The following is a 10,362-nucleotide window of genomic DNA, read 5'->3' on the forward strand; positions in this document are numbered from 1 at the left end:
TTGTTTCCTTTCCTGTGAAGAAGCTTTTTAGTTTGATACCATCCCGTTTTTGATTCTTGATTCTTTGATTCGTTAGGACTCTTGTTTAGGAAGTTGGTTCCTAAGCTGACATGATGGAGAGTTGGGCCTACTTTTTCTTCTAGTAGGTTCAGAATCTCTGTTCTAATGCTTAGGTCCTTGATCCACTTTGAGTTAAGTTTTGTGCAGGGTGAGGGTGGGGGGTTCAATTTATTCTGCTACATTTGAATTTCCAGTTGTTCCAGCACCATTTATTGAAGAGGCTATCTTTTCTCAAATGTAGGTTTATGGCTCCTTTGTCTAGTAGGAGACAACTGTATTTATGGGGATTTTTCCCTGTGTCTTCTATACTGTACCATTGGTCTTCATGTCTGTTTTGGTGCCAATACCATGTCATTTTTGTTACTACAGCTCTGTAGTATAATTTCAGGTACCTTAAGCAGTATGATATTCTTTGTCCCTTCTGATTCACTTTGGCTTGAAGACCACTTTGTCTGATAGGAGGATAGTTGACAAGATCCAGATAAATAATATGTCTTTTCCCATCCTTTTATCTTCAGTCTGTGGATGTCTTTGCCTTTGAGGTGAGTCTCTGGTAGACAGCATATTGTTGGTTCTTGTTTTGTAATCCAGTCTGCAAATCTATGTCTTTAGACATAGATTTGATGATGAGTTTAGGCCATTTTCATTTAGTGCTATTATTGAGAAATGATTTCTGGTTTTTGATGTGAATTGGTTTCTCCTATGATTGACTGTTCTTCTAGGGTAGTTTCTCTCTTTGCTGGTTTTCACTTTTTTTCTCAATTCTTCTTTATGAAATATTTTATTGAGTATGTTTTGTAGTACAGGCTTCCTAATTGTGAATTTTTTTAACTTTTCTTTGTCATGGAAGATTTTAATTTCATTGCAGTTCTGAAGCTTAATTTTGCTGGGTACAGTATTCTTGGTTGGAATCTATTTTCATTCAGAGCTTGGTATATATTATTCCAAGACCTCCTAGCTTTGAGGGTCTGGGTTGAGAAATCCACTGAGATCCAGTTTATTTTCCCTCTAAATGTGATCCTGTCAGGTTTTTGGCAATCTTTAAAATTCTCTCCTTATTCTGTATGTTAGGCATCTTCATAATACTGTGGTTTACTATGAGGTGACTCCCCAGGATGCCAGCACCACATCATAGCTGCAAAATGGTTCCTTTGTCATCCTGGAGCAGTAGGAAGAGATGCAGCTTGACATTGTGGAGCACACCTTTTGGTAAGTCTGGCTGTGTGTTTGATCTTGGATCTCTCCATACCCAGACATGCCACAAACATCCTAAAAATGTGTGTTCCTTTAATTTCCTTATTCCTCCACTTTGATTGTGGGGGGACTGGTCTGAGTGGCACTGTTGGCAGTGGTTGGGGGCAGTGGGGCTGAGGCTCCTTCTTTATGTTGTAATATCCAACCTCCCGAGTCCCTGATCTGCTTTGAATGTCCAGTATTAATTCCCAGTACAGTCCCTTTTTATTCAACCCACCTTGCTGAGAAGGTTCCTATCTGCTTTCTTGCATTCATACCATGGTGCAGCCAGGAAAGCAACCTCATCTCTTCCAGCATGTTGAAACCTCCCTCATTGTGACATAACCATTCATGCATGGAATATATGTGATTATTTCAAAAGGTGATGGGCACTTTTTACACGGATGGTGGGATGTGTCATAATTGCTATGTCTTTTCTGGGAGGTTACTTGCAAGCAGAATACTTTAAAGTGTGCATTTAGTTCATCTTGTAGAGTGTGCAAAGCTGTATGTACATGGTTAGCCATTGCAGTGTAGTTTGTAAGAATGAGAAAATGAACCTCTTCTGTGTGGGTGCTCACACTCCACATGAACAGACTATTTGCATCAACAGTATTTCTGTGGGCTATTAAGATGCCTGGATCGGGATGATTGAGGGCAATTTTTAGCTTCTTCCACTTTTTAAAAAATTTTCATCCTCAAATCTAATTAGGAGACACATTGTAGCTATGGCATCTCTCATGGGTCCATAAAGATATGCAAATAAAATGGTTCTCAAAGATAGTCCTCAAGCAAATGCTGTATTTCTTGAGGTTGTATTGAAAGGGTTGTCATATAACTATTGTGTAGGAGGCAGAGGTATGGACATGTCACACATAGTATACTCCACTTTTCCCATCTAGATTTAGATATTCTGGCATCTTGGTTCCATTGGTTTTTTAAATATTTTGATTTCCAATTTGAACCAACACGTTGAGACAACAATAAAACTAATTTCTGCTTATCCAGGTAGGACTCTGAAGCCAGAATCAAACCAATAAGAAACTCTGTAGAGTTTAACATTGCTTTTTTTCTCTCCTTGGTCCACGGCTGTTATGAATTCATTTCTACATACATTCCCCCGATTTTTGCTGTTAAGAATAAGCATAGTCTGGTGATTACTTTGGCATTGAAGCGTCCACCTGCAAGGTGTGACTCTGAAGTTGGCATGCTGGAATTTTCTCAAGTTATTGATCAAAAGACAGAGGCAATATGGCTGATAAGAGGAGAGGCAAAGTAGAACAGGGTCAGCTCAGCGGGAGAGCAGGAGGGCCTCCAGCTGTCAGGGAGGGTTGGCGCTCTTCTGATTAGAAAACCTACAGGTTGTACAAATCCTATGAATTCCCATGACAATTTGTGGGATCTAATTTTCCAGATCAGATCCCTAATTGTCACACCTGGGAAGCTGTGAATTAAATTTACATCATAATTTAGCAGTCTTGCAGAATCAAATACTGCATGGAGTTCTCTGGAAATTCTTATGGCTGCTAGAAATAGCAATTTGAGTTCTTTATTTTTCCCCACAAATGTCAATTCTACCCCTTTGTGAAAAGTTTTTTTCTATTATTTTTATTAGTGCATTAAAATTATACATAAGTTGGTTTCATTTTGAAAAAATCAAACATATGGAATTTGGTTTAAATTCCATTCCCCCTTTTTGCCCTCCCTCCACTCTCCATTATTCTCCTTTCTATATTCTATTGATTTTCTTTTCACTCACTTATTTTTCATTGATGCTTTCTACATATACATAAAGGTGAAATTCTCTGTGTACCAATTATATATACATATAACATGATTTTGTTAAATTCATACCCTATTTCCTCCCATTTCCCATCCATTCTCTCTTCCTCTGTCTCCTTCTTCTACTCCACTGATATTCCCTTTATCCTTATGATATTTGATACTTACACACCTTCTTTCCCTTAATTTCCTCGCACTTCTACATAGGAAAGGAAACATTTCTTGATTTTTCTGAGTCTGGCTTATTTCACTTAACATGATGTTTACTATTTCAGACCATTTGTCACGAATTTTCATTGAGTTCAAAAGGAGGGGGCACCTGGATTTGAACCAGGGACCTCTTGATCTGCAGTCAAATGCTCTACCCCTGAGCTATACCCCCTGCTCTTTATGTGTATCTAATAAGCACTCTAAAGCTGCCTGGCCACACCCTGGATTTTACCACCATCACATGTGTACTTGCTAGTGTTAGACCTTCAATGCATTGTATCCTAAAAGTCATTTAAAATACAAGAGTAAATTCCAATACCTTTTTCCTGACAATTACAATTATTGGATGATAGGATGAACAGTGGCAAGGGATTGTTTCCCCAGCCCCACTAAACTTTCATGATTCCAAGTTGAACTAATCAGAAAAACATTTGGCTGAGCACAGAAGCTCAGGGACTGGAGAGGGCTCTTGCCTGTTGAGAAGCACAGAAATATCTCCAAGCTTCAGGTGAGCACAAGCTACAGACACAGAGGTGATAAACCATGGAAAAGAGTGACCATACCTCCTCAATATGCTGATGAGGCACACTGGAGAAGCCAGGACAGACTCTGGGCAGAGGGGAAGATGACCAAAGACCTTTCTAATAAGGAGACTGCTAAATAAGGAAGGTAGAAGGTGATACTGCAGGGTGCTCCTGGATTTGAACAAGGGACCTGCAGTCAAATACAGACATACTCCCCAATTCTTTAAAAGATTGAAAAGAAAGGAACATAATGACATAATTCATACCCTTGCCCATTAAAAGAGGGTAATAATTGAGATCCCTCTGCCACAGATTTGCATGGAACCATGTGTCTGGCTCCATTCTTTACTCCAACAACAGCTGGAGACTGCAGAACAAAGGTAGAAATAGCCACTGGCATTTGCGTTCATGGAACAAGAAAGGAGCTGTGAGAAAAAAAGAGAGGACACAGGCAAAGGCCTGAGAGGAGCTGGAGTCAGGTGTGAAGGGCAACTCTAGGGTCCACATGGGTACACAAACAGGAGAGCCACAGGGTTGCCTAAGATCATGGCCCAGAGAGAGATGGAGGAGAAGAGGGTCAACATGAGGATAATTAATAGGTTGAGTAAGAGCAGGAAGATGAGGTAGAAATGAGGAGAGGTGTGAGCAAGAACCTGCAGGTTCTAAGACCTTGAGAGGGAACAGCCATGAGTGAGGTTTGGGTTGGGGTTTTGTGTAGAATAAGACTTGACTGTGCATCTGAACACACAAATGGCCAAAAATCAATACAAGACACTAATGAGCAATGAAACCAGAAGTTTTCTTTTCTCCCACATGAAAGTACAATTAGGTGGTCCAGGTTTGGCATGGCATAGCATAGGGACAAGTGCCATAGTCCTTCACTCCAGTTATTCTAGTGCTCTGCCTTCAAGGTCCCAGTTGGCGTCTCCCACTTTAGGATCACAACACTGTCCACAGAACAGCAAAAGAAGACAAGAGACAAACCTCTCCCTGTAAAATATTGTGCTAAAGTGGATTTAGAGTGGGGCCTGAGAAATGGCACTCTGACAGACTGTTCAGGTGATTCTAATTCATATTGGGGTTAAGAATAACCATAGTAGAGCCTCAGCATTGGCTGCTTGTGGTAAAGAGAATGTTTATCTGGTGTGCACTGAAGAAGAAGAGGAAATGGAGGCATCTTTGTAGGAGAGGATGTCAAAAGTAAGCATGAGTAGGGGGCACCTGGATTTGAACCAGGGACCTCTTGATCTGCAGTCAAATGCTCTACCCCTGAGCTATACCCCCTGTTGCCTTGTGTGTGTAATAAGCACCTTAAACCTGGATGGCCACACCCAGGAGTCCCCACCTGGAGATGTGCACTTGCTGGTGTCAGCCATCCTACACTTCCTTCCCCCTAGGCCACGCCCCTTCCTGTTTACACACCTGTAGGTGTAACCAGCACCTTCCTCCTCCTTAGAACCTGGCTGAGGGTGGGGCCTAAAAATGGTGGCTGTCTGCAGCAGGAACCTCCTTCACACTGAACCAGAGGAGCCAGAGTACAAGAGCTGGCTGCTCAGCAGACCCTTTGGAGGTGAGGGTGGCACTGGGAAACGGCACTTTGATAGACTGTCCAGGTGATTCTAATTCCTACTTGGGATTGGGGTCTGGGATGGGCAAGAGCAAACATTGGTTTCTCCCTGAGACCTCCACCCTCTGGGAAAGGACCTAGGGATCCCGTGTGCCTCTAGCAGCTCCCTGCAGGATCTGAGTCAGAGACAGGTTTGAGTTATTGCTTTGATCTGTGCCTGTGTTAGTCAGCTTCTCACTACTGTGACTCTTTTAGTCAGTTTCTCACACTGTGACCAAAACACCTGACAAGAAAAATTTTAAGGAGGTAATGTTTGTGTGGCGCTCATGTGTTCAGAGGTTCATCCATCCCAGTCAGCTCCATTCTGCGGGTCTTCAGCTGAGGCAGAACGTCATGGCAGATGGTGTGGTAGAGGAAAGCAAGTCAGGACATCACTCCAGGAAGCAGAGCGAGATTCCCTCACCACAGACAAAATATATACCCCAAAGGCAAGTCCCAGGCACCCACCTCCTCTAGCCACACACCACCTACTTCAGTTACCAACCGGTTAAACCCTATCAGGGGATCAAGGCACTGATAATGTTAATGCTCTCATAACCCAATCATTTCACCTTAAACCTTCTTTCATTTTCTCACACATTAACTTTTGGGGGATACCTCATATCTAAATCATAATGGTGACCATAATACCTCACAAGAACCCCATTTAAGGAATAAATGTTGATTTTGGACTCATGAATTCAGAGGGTCAGTTCATGGTTATCTTACTCCAGTATTTTGGGCCAAAAGTGAGGCTGAGTATCATGGAGAAAGAGTGTGGCAAAGGAAATCTACTCAGTTCATGGTAGTGTTGAACAACAATGCAAATAAAAGGCCACTGACTCTATTTTTAAATCAAATAAAAGCAAGCTTGTAATTCCGGCCATACAGGAATGTCTCTCCCAAAACTCGTGGGAATAGAAGACAGTACTCCAGCTCTCTAGGAGCGCAGCTTTATAGCACAGAAAGTTTCAAAAAGGGAGGCGTGTCTTGAGAACTTACAGACAACAGAATTTTGACAAGCATCAAACAAAGGCAGGTAGTAGGTTCATGGTCTAAATGGTTCAGAAATTAGGGAGTGAATTTAGATCCCAACATCAGAATTTATGAGGCACCATTAGGATTTCAGAGAGGGTTGTTATCTGGCCAGGGAAAGCCAGAATTTATGAGGGGCCACTAAGGTTTCAGAGAGGGTTGTTATCTGGTCAGGGAAATCCAGGAATAGGTGAGTTCAAGGCACGGGCAGGCATTCCAAGTAAGTTTAAAACATCAAAATATGGCCACGCCAAATAGAAATCCTAATATTTTACAGATAACAGAAATGAATATTTTATAACTTGTGACAAGATGGCTCCTGATCTTAAGAGGGAATTAGGCTGGGTTTATCAGGAGGCAGGAAGCAGAGATAGGAATTGAGCCACCAGGAACTAAATTTAAACCCCAGTGATATCCCAGTGGCTACATCTCCAGGTATACCCCAGCTGCCTCCAATTACCACCCAGTGAGTGCAGCCAAATGGTTCATCCATCAGAGGGATTAATGCACAGTTTAGTTCCTTTATAAGGGAAGGCCAAAATTAAGCCTGAGTAGGGGGCACCTGGATTTGAACCAGGGACCTCTTGATCTGCAGTCAAATGCTCTACCCCTGAGCTATACCCCCTGCTACTTTTATGGGGTTCATTATAACTTTAAGTCCTACAGCCACTGGAGACAACCTGTGATGTGTGAGTCACTTCTTCAGGATGGGAGCTCTTGGCAGCTACCAGGCCTGGGTCAGAGGAAACTCATCACCCTGCTCCCTACAACAGACAGCCTCCCCTCCACAACAGTCCTCAGCCTGTGTCTTCCCAGCTTTGGGGCCCTGTGCAGGTAGCAGCCTGGAGAAGCACTAGATGCTAGAATGGCCCTCACAGCCAAATATTGCGCCTTCATGGTGGGACCTACCGGAACACACTCCAGTGATACAGGTGTCTGTTCTGACCCACTTCTTCACATTTGGGACTGACCCTCCTCCCAACCCTCAGTTAAGGGCACTTTCTACAAAATAAAAATCTACAACAAATGATAACCCTTCCAACTTCTCCTCCAGTTAATATACACTGAGAATGATGCAGACGTGGAAGTAGATTTAGGAATCTGAATATTGAAGAACCAACGCCAAGAGAGCTCAGGGAGCAGGACATGCTCTCAGCAGCTTGGCAGGAGGAGGGTGACACAGATGCCCGCAGCATTGACCCTGAAGTCTGACAGCCTGGGTTTTAATTTCAGGAGCTGGACACTTCTCCCTTGTTCCTCATCTGTAATCCTGCAAAATGGGGATAATAACAAAGGAAACTATCAATAACATGAAGAGAGAGCCAACAAAATGGGAGGAAATCTTTACCACATGCACATGAGATAGAGCACTAATCTCCTGGGTATATAAATAATCCAGAAATTTTAACACCAACAACGACAACAACAACAAAAAACAAATAACCCAATCAATAAATGTATAAGGATTTGAGTAGATACTTCACAGAAGAACATATACAATAAGTCAACAAATACATGAAAAAAATGTTCAACATCTCTAGTAGTTAGAGAAATGCAAATCAAAACTACTGTAAGATTTCATCTCACTCCAGAATAGCAGTTATCCAGAATACAAACAACAATAAGTATTGGTGAGGATGTGGGGGAAAAATTACAGTCTTTCAATGCTGGTGAGACTGCAAATTGGTACAACCACTCTGGAAAACAGTATGGAGATTCCTCAGAAAACTTGCAATGGAACCACCATTTGACCCAGCTATCCAACTCCCCAGTCTCTACCTAAAGGTCTTATAATCAGCATATTACAATGACAAAGCCACATCAATGTTATAGCAGCTCAATTCACAATAGCTAAACTGTGGAACCAATCTAGGTGCCTCTCAATAGATGAATGGACAAAGAAACTGTGGTATATACATACACTCAATGGAATATTACTCAGCCTTAAAGGGTAATAAAATTATGGCATTTGCAGGTAAATGGGTAGAGTTTCAGTATATCATGCTATCAAGACCAAATATTTTCTCTTATAAGTCCAATGCTGATCCGTAATGGGGTGGGGCAAGGGAAAAATGGAGGAACTTTGGGTTGGGCAGAGAAGAATGAACATAGGCGAGGAGTGGTAGGGAAGGAAAAGGTGATGGGATGAGAATTATTCCCTATGTACATGTATGATTGCATGACTTGTTACTCTGCATCATATACAACAAGAGAAGTGAAAAGTTATGATCCATTTGTGTACAAAAAAGAGTGTACACTTTGTTGGGTTGTTTATAGACTACATGGTTTAATTCATATGAAAGACTGGCATGTATTAAGTTTTTCATATTGTTTGCTGAACACATAGGCTCCCAAGGAACCAGCTCCAATCAAGTAAAGAGAAAGAATAAACAATGGAACTCAACCTGCAAGAGACCACATATAAAACTATTTGAATAAATCAGAGTATCTTTCATAAGAGAGAATTAGAAGCTGGATTGAGGAGCAAAGATTACCAAAATGAACAAATAGGTATTTTGAATGAATCAAATGAGATGTTCAAGAAATGAAAATGTAATTGACATGTTTCCTTTTTATTTATTTTAAGGAGGTATAGCATATTCAATCAAGTATGTGAGTTATCATGAAGAGGTTTGCCACAGTCTGGCTGGGCACAAATGCTGCAGTCTGGCTGGGCACACAATCACGAGCCACCACACAGCTTGTAGATTCAAACAGCAACTCTTTATTCCTGAACTCACACCAGCCGTCTTCAATCACATTCTGGGGAAATCCACGTTCTCTGCCCAAATCCACCTCCACTGGGCTTCTATCTCCCAAAGAATACTTGAATCCCGTGAGAACTCAAGGGGAACTCAGGCAGCAGGATACGCCCTATTCCCAGCAGGAATAATCTTAAACCTGGAACGCCCTAAACCCGATTATCCTAAACCAGGAACACCCTAATCCGCCCTGGTCCTTGAGCAAGGTCACCTACATTCAATGTCACTGCAACATGGGGTACGCTGGCAAGGAAATTGTCATACCTACTTGGCTAATGGCTCCCAGCATCTCCCCCCTTCTGATTAATTAAACAACAAGCAATGTGGCTTAAGGACCGTGCCTGGTAGGTTGTCCAATTCAACATATGGTTCTTACCCGTCATCTGAAAACTGACCTTTAGGCGTCAGCCTCCTGTCTTAGGTTGATACCACTGCAGTTGGATCATACCCGTCACTGACTACCGGTCCAGCATATAGCCATTGGCCCCAAAATTTTAGACCATCACTAGCAGAAGGGAGGAGGATACAGAAATGCCACGACACCAAGCCAATTGATGGCTCCTTGGGAAAAATTGCATCACTGGTGACACCATCAGCAAAGATATGCCAGCACTACCACAATTAACATGGGGTGCGCTGGTAAGGAAATAAAAATTGCATCACTGGTTAATCACTGTCGCAGATGTAAGAATGGCCAAGCTGGAGCTCTGGATATCAGCTGTTATGGATTTGAGTCAAATCATCTTCTTTTCGATCTGTAGAAATTGTTTTAGTTAATCTCTCTGGAATCCAAATGGGCTGCTGTTCTCCCTGTGGAAAAACACAAACAGACCCCCGACTCCAGACAATCACTGGGTCAGGACCTTTCCATTGTCCTGTTAGAATATCTTTCCAAAGTACTTTAGGCTTATGTACATTTTTTGGATACATATGCCTTTCCGCAGCACTAAGTCCTGATGAATCCAAATTTAAAAAGTTTAGAGTAAAAAGGGTTATTTTAAGTTTATCTTTGGGGGATATATACCCCTTTCCAATTCCCTCTTTTTGCTTTAATAAGTATATGTCTGTATCTAATAGTTGTCTTAGCTTCTTGCATTTTCTATCTGAAATACCTTTACTTGACATTTTCAACCATTTTCTATCTTATTTC

The 10,362-nt window shown here is 41.9% G+C and overlaps 3 non-coding genes across 3 annotated transcripts; all 3 read right to left on the minus strand.

Annotated features, from left to right (window-relative positions):
- Positions 1-3,385: 3,385 nt before the first annotated feature.
- On the minus strand, positions 3,386-3,457 carry Trnac-gca. Its single transcript has one exon. It is a non-coding gene; the product is annotated as a tRNA-Cys (tRNA).
- Positions 3,458-5,021: 1,564 nt separating this feature from the next.
- On the minus strand, positions 5,022-5,093 carry Trnac-gca. The gene has a single exon. It is a non-coding gene; the product is annotated as a tRNA-Cys (tRNA).
- A 1,910-nt stretch (positions 5,094-7,003) lies between these two features.
- On the minus strand, positions 7,004-7,075 carry Trnac-gca. The gene has a single exon. It is a non-coding gene; the product is annotated as a tRNA-Cys (tRNA).
- Positions 7,076-10,362: the final 3,287 nt, after the last annotated feature.

Source organism: Marmota marmota, unplaced genomic scaffold (genome assembly GCF_001458135.2).
Source record: "Marmota marmota marmota unplaced genomic scaffold, marMar, whole genome shotgun sequence".
Lineage (NCBI taxonomy): Eukaryota > Metazoa > Chordata > Mammalia > Rodentia > Sciuridae > Marmota > Marmota marmota.